The sequence below is a fragment of the Eurosta solidaginis genome, chromosome 4, assembly GCF_040869045.1.
Source record: "Eurosta solidaginis isolate ZX-2024a chromosome 4, ASM4086904v1, whole genome shotgun sequence".
Classification (NCBI taxonomy): domain Eukaryota; kingdom Metazoa; phylum Arthropoda; class Insecta; order Diptera; family Tephritidae; genus Eurosta; species Eurosta solidaginis.
This window is the reverse complement of record NC_090322.1, coordinates 184,124,999-184,143,324: the sequence shown is the minus strand read 5'-3', so window position 1 is coordinate 184,143,324 and position 18,326 is coordinate 184,124,999. Positions and strand designations below refer to the sequence as shown.

Here is an 18,326-nt window from a genome sequence, read left to right as displayed (position 1 = left end):
TCCTTTCGGCATTACAATCTCTCGGTATCCATCTGATAGAGTAACTATTGGCAGATTTTCAAACTTTTTGTGCAGATTGACTCCCAATTCAGCTTCTAAGTTGATGCTCGTACGATATTTAACCAATTATATGCACCAGCCACTGAAACCCCCTTGTCAATCTACCTAATTCAGAGTATTATAAATGCTACATATTTTCGAGCTTGCCAAACGGCGATTAAATAAATTCTTTTCAGGCAATTCAACGTAATTGGCTTGAAGCCATAATTGAGTTGGGATAAATGAAGCCTCATGATAAATGCAGATAATAGAGGGAGTATGCATAAAGTGTTCAAGATTAACTGACAGCTGAAACTGTCTGTCAGATTAGGCTTGGAATGTTTGGCTACTCCACATTTCCATACTCATTTCGCACATACGTAGCTCAAGAGATACAGAGTACCTATTTTGGCAGCATTTTTTTTGTTTTTTTGGCGCCATGCTCTAGTGACTATGAAGTGATTCTAATGATCCGCACTGTCTGCGTTCGAAAATTTGGAAGCAGCGCGCTATTGGTATCACTTTGCGTATTAAAATAAACTTAACGGCATTCTCTCCATTTTGTTTTGGCAATCTTTACGCAAATAAACGCAAATGTTGTACTATTTCAGGAATTCACAAGAGACTCACAGGAAAAGTGATATAAGGACAATGAATAAACAAATAAGACGAAAAGAAAAACAATGTGAGGTGGCTATAAATGTGAAAGTGGCAAGCGGTTGAAACATGCCTTTTCTTTTTTTTGACAAAACTAGAGTTGGAAATCGTGTGCCATGGAAGTGGGCAAAAAGGAGCAGCAAAGTGAGAGGATATATTATAGTTCGATGAAGTCGACAAAGTTGCCAAAGCTTCGTCAAAGAGTACGTGCGTTGCCAAGTAAATGAAAAGCGCTTCACAGTACAATGCACAAACTCTCATATACCTCTGCAAATATATTTGGGCATCTCAAGTTCTGAATATTGTACTTAAGCAATTTTTGTTTTTGGTTATATATGTATAGCTAAGAACTTGATAGTAAATACTCTATGAAAGTTTCGCAGTGACGTGATATTGTAAAAAAACTGGTGCAAACAATAAATATTTTAAAATTTATGGGTTTCTTAGAGATAATTTCTTGGGACTTTACCTTTGCTAATAGGATTTTCGAGGACTTTTAATACTAAATAATTTTGTACACTACAAAAAAGTATTGTAAAGATTACTCTAGATGTAGGAAGTGATGAAAGAAAAAGCTAGTAAAATCAACTGAATTGCGGGTCAATTCAACCTCAATTTCTGTTGACGTGTTGATGGCCATTTCAACAGTCAAATTAGCAAAAACAAATGGTATAATACGTGGGCCATAGCTCTGCTAACTTAACAATTAATACTGTCACCCTAATTCCAATGAAAACTATTAAAATTTTCATCACCATTAGAATGACAGTGAAGTTCTGTTGATATCGCAGAGATTTCTGCGGTTCCATGGTCGTAAGACCAGAGTAATGAGCGCCGTGAGAGTAAATTTATATTCAGCTGATGTACTTATTCGCTGTTGAAATCACCAGTTACATCAAATTGGTTAGGTTGATTGACAATTGTAATTTTTACAGAATATTGAAACTTGAAACTAACAGTTGCCTTCTGTTGAAATTACTAGACTTTTTTTCCCCCTTGAAAAGAAATTGGTTGAACTAACCATAATGATATGTAGGTATATAGTCTTCGACACTACTGAACTTGTGGGGTTGCAACTGAATGCCACGAATGAACGTAATGTTAGTGCTGAAGTGGCACAGACGTGTGATTTTGTGAGTCTTAAATCAACTTCCCTTCGTTTATTCAGTTAACAAATTGATTCTTATAGTATGTTGTTGATCTCCCATACATTGAGCGGCTTGGATACAAGCTGGGTAACAAAGCCAAAAAGAAAGAATTAATCATATGTATGTTTTAATTTTTTAAAACCATGGCTAAGGTGAAAAGTATGAGGTTAACTCAGTGTCGAGTTCAAACTAATTTGTTTTTTACTGTGCAAATGCATTTGACCTATATTGTTAATGGTGCTTAAAATAGCTTTTAACTGGTGATCCTCCAAAAAGTAAAAATTTTGTTTTCATTTAGGAGTGAAGATGGATATGCGATAAATGTTTCAGAAGTCAACCACATCATCGGAGAACAGACACACAAAACAGTATCATCCATGGAATATTTCCACATACATGGAAGTGCACAAAATTTAAAAAAAAATTCAGCGTCAGAGATGAAGAAATATTATTTCATTACATCATAATCCCAAAAGTTTTCTCGTAATGATAGCGAAAGTAATTCCAAAATAGTCATCAAATAGTACAAAGAAGGGCTCAAAATGAACGAGAGGAAGGTCACAGAAATAGGGTACTTCGTAACGGTATTGACCTAGCACCGAAGTAGTCTTGAAATGGTGGTATGGAGGTCCAAAAACATTAGTGAAATGCTTTCATATTGAACCTTTTATACCATCCCGCCCCCACCCACTAGATCCAAGAAGAACTTGGGGTCGCCAGAGCCACTACTTTTAAAGAAACAGTACTCGCCACGAGTGAGTGAGTTTGACAATTGGATTATAGAAGTTTTATATTGCTCTGCCAACCTCTTGAAAGAGTTGCGCTACACAACCCCTTGAATCATTTGAGTATTTTAGTCGCCTCTTACTACAGACATACCTGCCGCGGATATATTGTAAGTCTCCCGCTGTGGTTCCACAGCTTTATAATACCATTCATTATTTTTCCAGCTTTTCTCATTAGTTAAATCACCAGTTTTATTAGTGGTAAACAAAGTTTTCAAACAATCGAAGATGAAGTATTTGGCATTGTGATGTGCATCTAAGGTCTTGCTGAGATCAATCCACTAACATTTGAAAAATAGTACTAAAGGAACGGAACAAATGAGTAGTTTCAAACCACCCCTTAGTCTGTTAGTTCCGCTAAGATTTATATATCTGATTTGTTATCATATTTCAGATGGCTGGAATTAAGGCGAAGGCAGGTATGTCCAACGACTCTGGTGCTTTCGTTGGACGCTCATCGCAGAAACCACTGAATATTTTCGAAACACTATAATACTTCCCGAGCTTTGTTAATGGCCGTTTAGTTTATCAGCTACAAAGAAAAAAGTGATCCTCTTCTCCTTGACATTTTTCAAAACATTTTGGACTTCCTTTAACAATATAAACATTTATTCAATAGAAAAACTTGCTCAGCAATATCCTTCGAATGTAGTGCTTTGGCTCCCGCTTTAGTTTTGTCTACGCACAGGTTTGCGGCATAACATTCCGTTTTGCTCGATAGTCTGTTTGAGTTCGTAATACTCCCAAAGAGTTTCGATCGAAAACTCCCAGAGACACTTACGCTATCAGTGTTGTCCGCTGTTGGGATTATGACCCATTTATTACATTACAAAGATATCAACCGCATCACTTTCAGATAGAATATCGTATCGTTTTTTCATCAGTCATCCGCTAACCAAGTAAAGCCGAGAATTAACCACAGCATTCCTAGGGCACTACAAATATCATAGAACTCATTTGGATTTACTTGAATCCAGAATTGGACCGAATCGGGCATGAAGCTAATTCAAAATGAGAAGCACAGAAAAAAATCGACGCGGCTGCAAGTAAACGAGTAACTTCACGTAGTTCTTAAAAAATCAACTGTTTTCAATTTTATCTACATTTTCAAATATTCTTGTTCACAGTGCGCTTGGGACTCATGCCAAATAATTCCCAGCCAAAGCGTTGCACTAGCAGCTCGCCCCAAGCAACTTAGCCTCTTAGTGACAATGGCAGTGACAGTGGTAGTGGCAATGCCAACCAAAAGCAGCAGTATATGTGGCCAAGCACTCAAGCAACAGCACTTCAGTTGGGCATCAGTACACGATCACGCTGCCAATCCAATTGAACTCGTCGTCGTCGAAAGAAGTCACATTGGGACTTTGGGATGCAGTGCGTCTACAGAGCTGCCGTTGTCTAGGTCTCTGCTGGTTTCGCACTTCTACCGTCAGAGGCAATCGTTGTAGCAGTAAGGTTAAATTCATTTTTGTTGTCGCAATTTTTATTTTGTATTTATTTATTTTTTTAAGCATTTTCTGAGTTTGGCGTATGTATGTTTGTGGGTCTGTATGTCGTTGCAATAGACTTCAAAATCTATTGCCATCATTCGCTATTCCTTCGATATAAAATTTGTATCCGTCGCACACATGCACACTCGCACACACACACATATACACACCAGCATAAATTCGCATCGCCTGTCATCGTCATTAATCAATGACTATGGAATTTCTGCAATGACACAGCACGTTTCACTGGCTGGCCTCATCGAGCGTCTGCTATTCGGTTTGGGTGAATTCGCATGTAAAATGAAGTGGGCTGGTCGGTTTATTGCGATGTATGCATGCATAGGATAAATTTGTATAATGTACGCTGCATTACTGTTGGTTGACTATGCTCGTTGCCAGGCAGCAAACAGCCAAAGCTCATGTAACATGTCCCTTGAGTAAGCGTCTCGGCAGTGGAATACATTCTTACATGGTGCTTACAATTTACAAAGATATAAGTATATTAATATTAGGATGTGCTGTTATAACGATCATTTTTTTGGGTTCAGTCCCAGCTCAAGATCGAGTAAAAATGGAAAATATTCCATTCAGAAAATAATTCCAAGTGAATTAGATACAGGCTCATAATCTAAGCCAACCGCGTAACCATGAGCTCACGCACTTTTCACCACTGGTTTATAAACTATAGGATGCCTGCGAGTTTGGATAGCGTACGATAAGGAATATCTCGCGTCTGGAAAGAAGAAAGCGATGATAGTAAGCTTTATTTAGACAGGAAGAGATAAAAGGGCACCTAGCCAGAAACAAGATAGAGCTTGAGCTTTTCCAAATCAGTTATTGAGCGATACTCTCTATTAGCTGATTTTAATCCGGCATTTGTATTGATATGTAACTAAGTATAAACCGGATTATCCACGCCCATAACCCGCGTATGTCGGGGTATAGATCGAAGTCTGCTTTCTGGGTCGTGGTCTGAGGTCGAGGTTCGACGAGTATAAATAGGCAAACAACTCCCACCACAGCCGGGTCTATTTACGGAAGTCACTTGGTTTTTTTTGGCAACAAAGGGCTGCCAATTCGAAAGACAGATAAAGTATGCAAGAAGACCACATTTTCCCATGGGGTACGGATGAATTTGTCCACGCCAAATGGAAGTACGAGCTTATGGGTTGTCTATTACGCCACTACTTACATCATTATCATTCGGACTATCAAGTCACAGTAATATTTTTTGTTCAGTGGTGCCTGTTTTTAAGGAATCTGTCTTCAGTATCATGCGTCTTGTCATTTAATTTAAAGCCGGTATTTAACTCTTGCCCATCTTTAAGCTGAACAGACTACGCCGCACCTGGGCACCAAATCATATGGACACGAAGAGAACCGGCTTGGTATATGAACTAATGTGAGCTAAACTAACGCTGTCGAAATGGGTTCAGAACCGTTAGTAAAACATATAGCATTTTAAGCTCACATGAAACTTTTTTCAAACCAAATAAAACTATTTTAAATCAAATTAAACTTTTTCAAGTCAAATGAAACATTTTTTTTAAATCGAATGAGACCTTTCTAATGCAATGAAACTTTTTTCAAGGCAAATCAAATTAAACATTTCCAAGTCAAATGAACATTTTTTTCAAATCAAATTAAACTTTTTCAAGTCAAATGAAACTTTTCTTCTATTCAATTGAAACTTTATTCAAGGCAAATCAAATTAAACATTTCCGAGTCAAATGAACATTTTTTTCAAATCAAATGAAACTTTTGTTAATGCAAATTATCTTTTTTTGAAGTCAAATAAAACTTTTTTTAAAATCATATTAAATTTTTTCAAATCATATGAAATATTTTTTAATTGAAATTAAAGTTTTTTCAAATCAATATAAACTTTTTTCAAATCAATGTAAACATTTTCCGAAGCAAATTAAGCATTTTTCAAATCAAATAACACTTTTTTCAAATTAAATTCATTTCTTTTTAATTAAACTTTTTTTAAGTCAAATAAAATTATTTTCAAAGCAATTTGTCTCAACTCAAACGAAACTTTTTTCAAGGCAATTTAAACATTTTTCAAATCATACTTATTATTTAAGAATTCATGAGCTTAACACGGGCTTATGATAATTGAGTATTCAATTATTATGTTTTTCTAAGAGAAACTGAAAAAAAAGAAAGAAACATTTACTGGCATATTGCGATGGTACCATTTCGAAAACCGCCACCAATTCATCACCCGGCAATTTCGTAATGTTATCAAAGGTTTCACCGAGATTCGAACCACGAATCACACGGTGAAACTGCAGTTGCCTTAACCACTTGGCTATCCTGCTTGTATTTGTTTCCTTGCTTAACTCAGTTTATCTCATTTCTTATACTAAGTTCTGCTTAAACTTGTGACACTGTTCTATCATCAATAGGCTTTGTGGCCTGTTCCGAAAATACTGCGGATACTGTGCAGACGATAAGGGGAAAGAAACTTAAGTGCTCTAGTTTATACTTCTGAACATCAGAAGATTGATATCTTACAAGTTAACCCATCACAAAACCAGTATCAGAGTCGATTTCACTGAACTTACAACAAGTCAAAATCTAATATAGAATTCTGCGAGCTTGAATGGGGAGATTTACATGCTTTTTAACCTTGGCGAAAACTATGTGCATCTTTGTTGAGAAGCTTATGGTGCAATTATACTAAAGTCGGCAAATATTCCTCTTTTTGTCACAACAGGTTATTGATTGAAGAATTCGCTGTGGCTGACTGTGGCGGCACTTTCGTCTCCTTTACAATCACGCATCAATGGCGACCCCAGGCCCAATTACAGATCTCGTCACAGGAATAATTAGCTGCGATAATATGAATCCGTGTACCCGCGCTCATATATGCTGCATTATGTTGCAATAAACTGCTAGTGAGGGCCCTTGCGTAGGTTACTGCGACATCTAGCAGCACAAATCGTGGATGATAGTGAACTGCGACTTAGATCATTCAATTCTTCTATCATAGTGCAGTCACAGCCTAAAAAAATATCACTGTGACTAAGAAGACATAGTTACAGATCACTTTGCTCCTCAAAAATCCGATTACTTCAGAGATATTGTTGTAGTTGTTGTTGTAGCGATAGGGACACTCTCCGAAGGTTTTGGGGAGTGTTATCGATGTTTGTGGTCTGCTGCCGGATGCAGAACTGGTACTTTCCAGTAACCAGCACCATTAAGGTACTAGCCCGACTATCTCGGGAACGATTTATTATGATCACATGAAAGCCACGGGTAGATGAGATTGACAATTGGGTTGGAGAAGCTATAAATTGCGCTGGCAACCCCTGCAGAGGGTTGCGCTACACAACCCCTTAAATCAGTTTGGTATTTTAGTCGCTTCTTACGACAGGCATACCTGCCGCGGGTATATTCTACGCCCTCTAACCCACTGGGGTATTTACTTCCGAGATATTTCCCAGTAGTGTTACAATACTACCTACGTATTTTGCAATGCAGCAGTATCATTTTTTTTTTTACCTAAAACATTGAGTAAAAAAATAGGACATCCTAAATTAACACACATGCATAAAATATTATTTTCAAATTGCGCGCAGTCATGGCGCACGTTTATTTTGCCTTCAAATGCATTTGTTGGCTGCAATGGCAAGTCACTTGCAATCGTTCTTCATAGTCAGCGCCATCTCACTCACTCCCGTGTCTTTCCACTCCCATATGTGTATGTAAAATGCTTGTTCGCTAAAAATAAATTGGAATTATTGACATTGCTGCATAATGCAAAAGCCAAGCGTATTCGCATTATCGTCCTTGCCGTCATCGGAAATGCTCTGCATTCTCAGCATTGCTACCAATGGAAAGTATGTAAGTATGTATGTGCACGCTTTGAAGAATTGTCAAACGTCAGGTTTAAGTTTTTTCGATTTTTTTTTTTTTTTTGTTCTTTTTTAGTAGAAATCGTTTGCTGTAGAAAAATAATGAGCTCAATTAACAAATTGGTGATGAAATTATAACAAATGATTGTACGGCAATTATGGAAGATCAATGAGGGATGTGCGATAGGCGGATTTCTAAAGTAAACTTTTGCGTAGATACGAACTGGCTTATCGTGACAGGATTTCGCAATATCTAAGCCACCATGATAACGGCCACCAAATAGAAATACCAAGATCTTGCAAGCGCTTCTCAACAAAGCGGGACCTCCTTTTTTTCTGCTGTCATCTGTGAATTGCACTAGATACAATTTTTAGAACGGAGCATCTTCATTCAAACTGGGACCATCGAAAGTGTGCTCGTTGGTTTAGGAGTCGAGGGAGCTCTAGCTAAGGCCATTAATAAAGCTATCCAACAGAACTCAATATCAGAGTGGCGTGTTGCCACAACCGAGACAAACATGTGCAAAGGTACACTACGGGTGTGTTTTGCCTTCTCTTCTCAGGTGGGAGGTGGTAATAAACTAGCTTATGTTAAAGCTAGAAGACAGTGTTTGCCTACGCAAATTAACTCGCAAACCACGACATTCCACTTGATGTTTTTAATGGCTGGTGATGGTTGTTAGGTTGGCAGGGTCATGTTGGTACTGGCCCGGTATCCTGACAAAACTGGATTTGTTCTTTTCACAAGGATATCTATATTATAACACTATCTGCATCTGTCAATTGTGCCTGCTGCTGGAACTGTCTGAAAGGTTTTAGTATCTGGAAAGTAATCAAGTCATTTCCAAAACGCTACTGTCAGTTCAACTGACAACGCTAGCTGGTAACAACGGCGCTATTAAACCGACCCCTACTCTAGCATTACCGGCTGCAGCTTAACAGTTGGTGAGACCTCTTGACGCGTTCTTTACAACATCAAACAACACCTTATGTACTTGCTAACTTCGACTTTTAATCAGACAGCACAAACTATTGTATGCCAACAACTGCACTCTGTTCAAGTTTCATCTTAGTCGTTCACTCGAGAGAGGACTGGGACTCATTGGAGGCATTCGACTAGTTAACTTAATCGCCGCTGTGTTGAAGTTGGAAAAAAAGGTTCGTGACAACTTTTTATCATAAGGCCAATGTAAACTCCAATCTCATGCTGCCTGTTCACTGCGACGTTTTTCAATCAAAAGTTGAAACGGATTAAGGATGTTGTGGATCGAATGCTGTCAAATCAGAGTTTAACATCCACTCTGATAATTAAGCTGCTATTACAGCTCTGACTTCAACTGCGGTGGGGTGTGGAGGTGCTTGGCGAAGCGTCTGCGTTTTCAACGAACTATTTTAAGATTTTTTTCATCTGGGTCCCGAGAAACTGTCACGCATATTCTTTAGGCCATCATCAAAAGCAGGTAATTTTCCCTTCTTTTAATGCTCCTTGGTATCTCTTCTTCTTTCAGTGATTAATTAGAGAAGTAATATAAACCATGATAAAAGAAAGTTTTTCAAAGCGAGTGTATTTCTGCCATGGAAAGCTTCTCAGTGAAAACTCATTTGCCCTGCAGATGTCGTTCGGATTCGGCGTAAAACATGTAGATCCAGCTCCGCCAATTTGTGGAAAAAATTCAAAAAGGCGCACGACGCTAATTGGAAGAGAAGTTTGGCCTAAAATCTCTTCGAAGGTTATCGCGCTTTGTGTTTTTTCAACCAACATCCCGTAAAACAGTTTTTTTCTTTCGGACAATGGGAAAGGGTTTTACATAGGCCGCATTTGGATTTCTTATACAAGCTCCCCGATGGAAGTTTCTCTTAGCTGACTTTCTACAGTGAAGATTTATTTCCAAATCCTTTTTACATCATCATCGAAGGAAAGTACACCTTTGATTCCTTCTTACCCACAACTGTCGCCAATTGTAAACACGAAGGGAGATCAAGTTTTTCCTTCCATTGTTGCTTCCTGCTCACTGGAGGTCGTTCACTTTCGTGTTTCCTGCCACGTAGCTTCTGTATTCACTCACATCAAAAGACCAACCCAGCGAACCCGTTAAAGTCTCATTCTCTGCACTAAGTTTATATCTACCTGAAGCTTGTATAGAACATCATTAAACTTTCTTCAATACACTCCACTGGTGTCATAAGGAAAAAAAGCCCTTAGGTAATCATATATATTATTTCTAATTGCTGTTTTTATGTGCGGGTCCCTTTTTCGCTCTTATTTGGAATTCAAATCTACAAATAAAGTTTTGGTTGTAAAGATGGAGCTTCGGGCTATTAGCGAGCTTTGGGCAATTTTCGTCGTAGTGCTTTTGTTTAGCTATATTTTATTAAAATAATTTACTAAAAATAAACGACTGTGCGCACACAAAGAAATCTATTTGTACTATGGTACTATTGTGAATATTTGCACTGCATTACCGGCAGTTGCTCTCATACGCCAAATGGCAGCGCAAGCTGTAAGTTTTAATTGATTGATAGAACAGCTGATTTCTGTAGATATTGGATAAGAGACTTTTAGGTTCGTTGCGCACGGGTACGGCCCGTATATTATAATTTAGTTTATGTGCGTAAGGCTTAAGTTGTATTTGGCATGCCCTGTAAGGAAAAAATAAGCCCTTTAGCGTTGCCAACTGCCCGCGCCTGTCAAATACAACTCAAGCCCCACACACATAAACTACATTATAATATATTACCTAAGCTCTTATTTTTTCTTTATAGCGTCTTAAAAGTTGTTATCTTGCTACTTAACAATTTTTTGACCTTCGTTTTTATTTTATCACCACTTGACTTACATTCAGTAAGTTTCTGCAGCAATCTGGCAACATTGCATAATGAACTTCTTGAAAACGCAACACTTCAGTGAATGCTGTCCGCAGAAGAAAGTAAGGACTTTCATCGCTACACAAACGATCAATAGTGCTAAAGTGCTCCTTTAAAATGGTAAATGGAAAAGTTTTGCACATCAACAGTTCCACAACAGCACCAGCAACAAGAAAGAGCCAACAATAATCAAAACCAATTGAATAGATAAGTAGAAAAGTACGCATGCACGTGTAGCACTCAGTAAATGCAATTCAGTAAGGTGTAATACATTATAGCGTTGAACCGTTGCGTTAATACCAAGAAGTGACGTCACTTTATGCTAGTTATACGTCCAAGCGCAATTACACTAATAACGACAGCAAACACATTGGATTCAGTAGCGCAAACAAACAAACTGCAAGCATATTTAACCAGTATTTGGTTTATAGTTTTCAAGCATTTTGGAAAAATATAAGCAATTTTTTTTAAAGATCTTGTAGGACGTGGTATATTGTTTTAAGATATATTTTGTGGAAAGTTACGAAGTAATTCCTACTGCATTACATTACTTCTGACTATTTAAGCCCGTGTCAGGAGAAATTGTTTGCAATCCAAGAGTTTAGAATTGCGCTATGGCTCTATTTTCCACCAGTGCAGTTGCAAATGTATCCATGTATGTACAGCAGCTAACAAAAAAAAAGCAGCGGCAGTTTCTTTCAAATTTCGTCAGTTAAACTCTTCCTTTCTATTTTCGATAATTTCAATTGACCTCCCTACCGTATCTTTCGGTAACAAGCACCATTAAGGTACTAGCCCGACCATCTCAGGAACGTTTTAGTATGACCAGATGAAACCTTCAAGGCTATCCCGCCCTCCAACACTCCCGATCCATGAAGAGCTTGTGGTCGCCAGAGCTCCGACTGTTAAAGAAACGGTTTTCTACACGGGTAGGTGAGGTTGGCAATTGAGTTGGAGAAACTATAAGATAGGCTGGCAACCCGTCGAATCAATTTCGGTATCTTAGTCGCCTTTTTAGGCCGGCATACCTGCCGCGGGTATATACTAAACCCCCTAGACCGCTGTTTTAAATGAAACACATTTGTGGCGGTGCACTTTCTAATTTTTGATGTGTAGCGATATTTTTCTCACGGTAATCGTAAACGAGCTTTGGGAAGTGTTATGCTGTATTGGGGAATACAGAAGGTGGGGACAAAGGAAAGGGAATAAAAGGGAACTGAAGCAAAGGTGCAAACGTGAAAGGAAGAATAAAAAGAACAGGAGGGGAGAGAAATTAAAGATTAGGAGACAAGATTGAAGGCAAAACCTAAGCCGGAACCGATACCGATACCGAACCAAACTGCGTGTTATCAATTCGTCATCTGAGTGTTTGTTATCGGTTATCGAGTTATCGGTATGTTATCGGAAGGTATGCAGCAATTATCGATTTGTTCTTGAAGTGTTTTAACTAGCTATTGATAACAAGGGTTGTCGCTTTTTTTATCAAAAAATAATTTATTTTTTTGGAAAATTTATCGATTTAGCAGCGAGTAACGAAAATTATCGATAGTTATCGAAAAGGTATCGATATTTATAGGAAATGTATCGATTTGTTATCGACAAATTATCGACCCGCTATGGGCGTGTTATCGAAAACTAATAGATTTATAATTGGTTTGTTACCAGCGTGTTATCGGCGTGTTATGTGTTTGTTTTTTTTTGCTTTGACACAGCCAACCACTGCACGCTACTCCAAGACAAAAAAGGTTCAAACCTTCCCTTTCTCTAAAAATATGTACCGCAAATTATCTGAATGGACGGCAAGCGTCTGTTCAATTTAAGAACAAAATGCAAAGCATATGAGAATTAAACATCGTGTACCAGATGGCGCTGTCCTATCTCCGCTTCTGTTTAATGTCTACATATCAAAGCTCCCTTCTCCACCAGAAGGAGTTACTATAATATCCTACGCCGACGACCTGGTCGTCCAATGGATGAACTAGTGTCTAGAATAAACTATCTCCTGTTGTTCCGAAGGTCCTAGGGAGTGTTATCGATTTTGATGGTCCTTTGTCGGATGCAAATCTGGTACGTTCCGTTAACAAGCGCCGATAAAGTACTAGCCCGACTACCTCGGGAGCTATTTGACGATTTGGTATATTAGTCGTCACTCACAACAAGTATACCTGCCGTGGGCATATTCTAAGCCCCCTAACCCGCTGGGGATAATGAATCGTCTATCTTCTCAGTCTTTCTAGTTTCTTCACCTTACGCGACCTGTCATTATCGCCGACCAAATCCATGCTCACTATTTTTACGACGTGGAAGGAACGGATGAGGCAAATACTGAACGTAGGCGCATGCCACCGAAATTGTATCTAAAGTACAAAGTCGCAGCAAAATTCTCGGGTCGCTGGCCGGCAGCACATGGGAAAAAGATAAAGTAACGTTGCTCACTACGTACAAAGCAATTGCCTGGCCGCTCGCGTGTTACGCATGACCAGTTTCGTCGCCTGGTCTTAAAAACACATACTGGAAAAGGATGCAATTGTGTCGAAATGCTGCAATCAGAATTACCACGGGATTTCTCTTTATTACCTCTGAACACCACCTAGGTGGTGACGCCAAAAAGCAAACAACCGATTGATCTAGCACCGCCTCCAGGAGAGTTAAAGGAACATAAGCACTATGATGAGATGCGATGCCTGCTAACAAAGCGGTTTGATCCAGATGAGCAAGAGAAGGCCTTAGGCCAAATCCACAAAAAATATATAAACGCTTTTGCCAGGACGCGTCCGGTGAACCCCGTTATCCTACGCTTGCAGAAGCAGAAAGCACACTACCAAGGGAGACACGAGTCACACTGGCCCAACTTCGTTCTGGATATGGTAACAGATTGTCCTGAATCAACCCCGACATACGTAATGATGACAATTCGTGAGTGTTCGCACCCATTGAATGGGGCGAAGCACTGTTAACGCAACAATAACAACAAGCAATTTTTTGTTTCTGGTAAAGCTACCTGTGTTGCCGTTTAACTTCAACCCCGGGGAGAGATTAAGTTAACTTAAAAACATTAGTTTTCTAGACATACACCTGTATTTTTTGGCACATGGAATTTCACGAGTACTTGGTACTCACGGCATTTTTTGTACAGTGGGGCCCGAACCGCATCTACAAGGCAAAGGAATTCCGATGCGAAGCTTTCCATGGCAGAAATGCACTTATAGTGTTTGGCATACAGCTGCCGATCCCGTACAAAAAACGTTTTCGTAAATATTTTGGTTTAACTTTTTCTTTAAATTAAACGCAGGACCTTTGGCGGATGGCAGATATATGATGGTTGATTATACAGCACCCTGTGTTTCGATTCATACCCTGCAAAAAATGCGATTAGTCTAGGATGAATCCGGGATGAGTCGCAAAGCAATATGCGACTGTAGCCAGTTCTGATCTCTTTATGTGGGTTGCAGTGATCCCTTTTGTTTGAGCATGTCCTATGGAGAGAACAATTGTACCTGTACATGCCTGAACGGGTAGTGTCGGACGTGTCCTCTTTATACCCCTACGGGTACTGTTGGACAGATCCTTTTTATACTGTTCGGCACTTCCTCTTTGTACCCCTTTGGATACTGTTCGACACGCCCTCTTTGTACCCCTGCGGGTACTCTCGAGCAGATCCTTTTTCTACTCTCCGTTATACCCTTACGGTTGCCGTTTGACGCGTCCTCTTTGTACCCCTGCGGGTATTGTCGGACAAGTCCTCTTTCTACTCTCCGTTATACCCTTACGGGTACTGTTCGACGCGTCCTCTTTGTACCCCTGCGGGTACTGTCTTTCTACTCGTACGGGAATTCTTACGGATTTTAAATTCTTTAAATTAAAATTCTAATTTTTTTTCATATTGGTGTTGCGCAATAACAAAACACAAATATTACAATAGTGGAACATATGGTCCTAGTATTTTAGGTTCGGTATACAGCTCCGCATTTTTCTTAAATAATTCTATTCAATCACATTTGATCTTTTTATTTTATTCATTTCGTTGCTGTTTGTTTTTTATTGTTTTTTTTTTTTTCAATTAGCTACATAAATTTCAAGCTGACTGATGCCAAATATACCCAAAAGGGACTAGACGGGATCAATTATACCCCAATGTGGACAAAAGAGATCAGTCGCAGACCGCTCTCTTTAGGGATACATCGCACGATTTTTTGCAGGGTACGAGTATATTTTGCATATATACATATATATATACACACACTAATAATCGTGTTAAATTTATGCATGGGAAAATGTGCAACTGGAGCTTTGGTGGCAAGCATTTCAAAGTCCACAAGGATCTGCACACTTTATGCTGAACATGACATTTACCATTGTTGCTGTAACTCGTGTTAGTTAGGACAAACGTTTATGCGCACTTAAGAATTCAGTCAACACAAAGAGAGTGACATTGGGCCATTATACCCATTTATCGTATCGAGCCACCATCGTTTTACACAGACGTGAAAACGTAAATCCAATAAAAATCGTTTTAGTTGTCCTTCGACTTAACACAAACCCACACAGCCAGCCCAACACTCACACACCAACAGTTATAGAGTGCTGCGACAATCATTTATCTGCATAAAAGTATTCATGACAATTGTAATAAAAATATAAAATTTATATATGTATATGTAAATGCGACGATGATTTCCGATGCAAACATTAAATTTAGCGAGAAGTCAGATCTTACACAATGAAATAGCAAATAGGAACAAAAAAACGCAGGTGGCTGGCTGGCTCTTAATGTTGAGTGCAACCGATAAGGCATTCATTTTAAAGTGCGTTCCTATTCCTACAATATACGCTTAATGGGTGAAAAATAATGGTGGCCTTTGTTTGTGTGTATATGTGTGTAGGTGTTGTGTGTTAGTAGGCCTTATTTACCACAAGAAAGTGAATTGTGTGACAGATTAAAGTGCTGAATGGGGGATTGAGCGCTCACAGGGAAGTGGTGTGCTTTTGTATTGAAAATTTATAGTGCTTCGCTTATTGTTGTGGCTGACAAATAAAGATGGAAGGAAAATGGTGGGAGAATGAAAAAAATTCATATAAAACGACAAAATAAAAAAACAAACTTGATGCGGATGATATTTAGTATGATAAGTTAATGAAAGTATGAAATCCGATGAGGTCAAAAGTGCCTTGCAAATTCATGGAAGCAAAGGCAATAAAAAGGAAAAGTCAATGCAAAGGACATTTGAGTTGACAAGCAAGTACAATGAATATTTATAGTAAAGAAGAAGCAAAATAAAAAATGTTAAATATTTCTTGGAAGAAATGTAGGAGCGTAACAAAAGATAGACTACTGAAATTAAACAGGAAACATTAAATGAAGAAGACAACGAGAAATATAAATAAATAAGAGATAATTATGCATGCATGAAATATTAATAATAAATAGTTTTTGGTAATTATAGAGTTCATGTGGTGGAAAAAATAAGTAGAAAAATTGGAATAAAGTAAGAAGAAGCGAACAAAGTCAATAAAGTAGTAAGGAAACCTAAGTTCGGCTAAAATCGACTTAAATCAATGTCCTCATCTATGTATATCTATACCGGTTATACATACAGGAGCTGAAGGCCAAATTAGGCGTGTCATTTTATGTTAGATACGTGGATGACATAATATGCGTTTTAACTACTAATAACGAAGAGCTTGTAGATACTGGAGTACCTCAACAAGCAGCATGGGAATATAAAATTCATAATGAAAACCGAAAAAGACGGAGGAATTAACTATCTAGACCTCACGATAAATATTGATAAAGTTGCCAAAAGATTTAATTACGACCCATACATATATATAAAGCCAACGACCACCGACACAACAATACATAATACCTCAAATCACCCCCAAGAGCATAAAAATGCGGCATTAAGGCATTTGGTACATAGACTGGAAAGGACGCCTCTTACACAAGAGGCATATAAGAGAGAGCTTGAAGTAATATATAAAATTGCTGCAAAAAACGGATATAAAAAAGCACTAGGAGAGAAGCTTAGAAGGACGCATGGAGAACCAAAAAGAAATAATGAAAAGGAAAATAATAACAACTGGACGACTATCACTGGAAAAGCGACATATAAATGGGCAGACTTCTTTAAAAAAATACAACATTAACAAAGTGTTCAAAACATAGAACAATCTAGGGTGAAAACTAAGAACTAACACTAACTCAGAGGACCCATTTAGCAGCCGCGGCGTATACAAGCTTACCTGCGGTTGCCAACACAGTTATATAGGACAAACGGGACCATAAATAAGAACGAGGTTCAGAGAACATATTAGAGATTAAACAAAAAAAACGGAATCCAAACATAATACCAGAGTCGCGAATCACATGGTCGAAAATTAGTATTCCCCAGCAAATATCAATAAAACAGTGAGGGTCCTTCACATACAAGCAAACGGCCGACGTCTCAACGTACTCGAAAACATGGAAATCTACAAACAGAAAACATTCGACGGTAGAATAATAAACGAACAGATAAACACAATTTTTGACACAATATTTGAGCCTTTAAAACTTGTTTCCAGGAAACAAAGTATTGACACAGGTACAACAGACAAGCACAAAACAAACCAACAAAGAAGGACAAACGACTAGAATTACTGACTTTTACCTGCCTCAGTCAACCACACAAAACGATCAGTAAAAACCACCCTCGGTTCTAAATTAACACACAGCACATATAAATAAATATACACAAGCATCAATTTTTACAATACCTGCTCATGTACCTACGAAATATAAATACAAGACAAATGACAACAACAGATCAGAACGAAAATCGACACTGATGACGGCACAACATCGGAACGGGTTGGTCTCGAAACCAAATTTGACAAGGGATGACGGAAAATCGTTCCAATCTATACCAATTATATTATTATAGTCATTAGGCAACGATGCTCTGCCACCATAATTTGGACATTTTGTGCTTGATTTTTTTGTATTTTCTGGCTTTTGATGTATTTAAGTGCCGCTTCAGACTTTTTACTCCGTATCATCAAGGGATTTAGAGTCACGCCATCTAGATATCTGCCTTGCTAGAGCGACGCATTCGCAGAGAATGCGAACGCGCGTCTCATTCTTCCAGCCCACAAAGCGACCGATAGGTGATATCGTAAACTGCAGAAGAGTACCTAGTGAGAGTTCAAATTCTACTTAGTTTAATAAGTTTGACTGATACTCTCGTAGCTTTTTTTCTTTTCTTGGGACACCCAATCCAATGTTGTCTAAACTGCTTTGTTTCCCTGTTACTTATGGTTTCCATTGTGTACGCTTTTGTGAGTTGACAGAAGTGATCTTAACCAAAGAATGCTGCTATAGCAACCTCCATAGCTAAGTAGTCTGCATGTTCATTAGCTTCATGTTACTGTACGCATCCTACCCCTTCCTGACAAAAACATGGTTTAGGCTTCCAAATCATTTAGGACTCCTATGCA

The 18,326-nt window shown here is 38.5% G+C and overlaps 2 protein-coding genes across 22 annotated transcripts in view; one reads left to right on the top strand and one right to left on the bottom strand.

Annotated features, from left to right (window-relative positions):
- Positions 1 to 18,326, bottom strand: part of LOC137250764 (uncharacterized) — a 411,869-nt gene that overhangs the window by 304,749 nt on the left and 88,794 nt on the right. The window lies entirely within an intron of this gene.
- kirre (kin of irre) overlaps positions 1 to 18,326 on the top strand; it is a 209,961-nt gene that overhangs the window by 108,237 nt on the left and 83,398 nt on the right. Inside the window, exon 1 of one of the 19 annotated variants that reach the window (XM_067784166.1) lies at positions 9,283 to 9,445. The exons of the other annotated variants lie outside the window; for them this stretch is intronic. The gene's annotated coding sequence lies outside the window, so the exon portion shown is untranslated. Of the gene's footprint in view, positions 1 to 9,282; positions 9,446 to 18,326 lie in introns of those variants that run through there. 19 annotated transcript variants of the gene reach the window in all.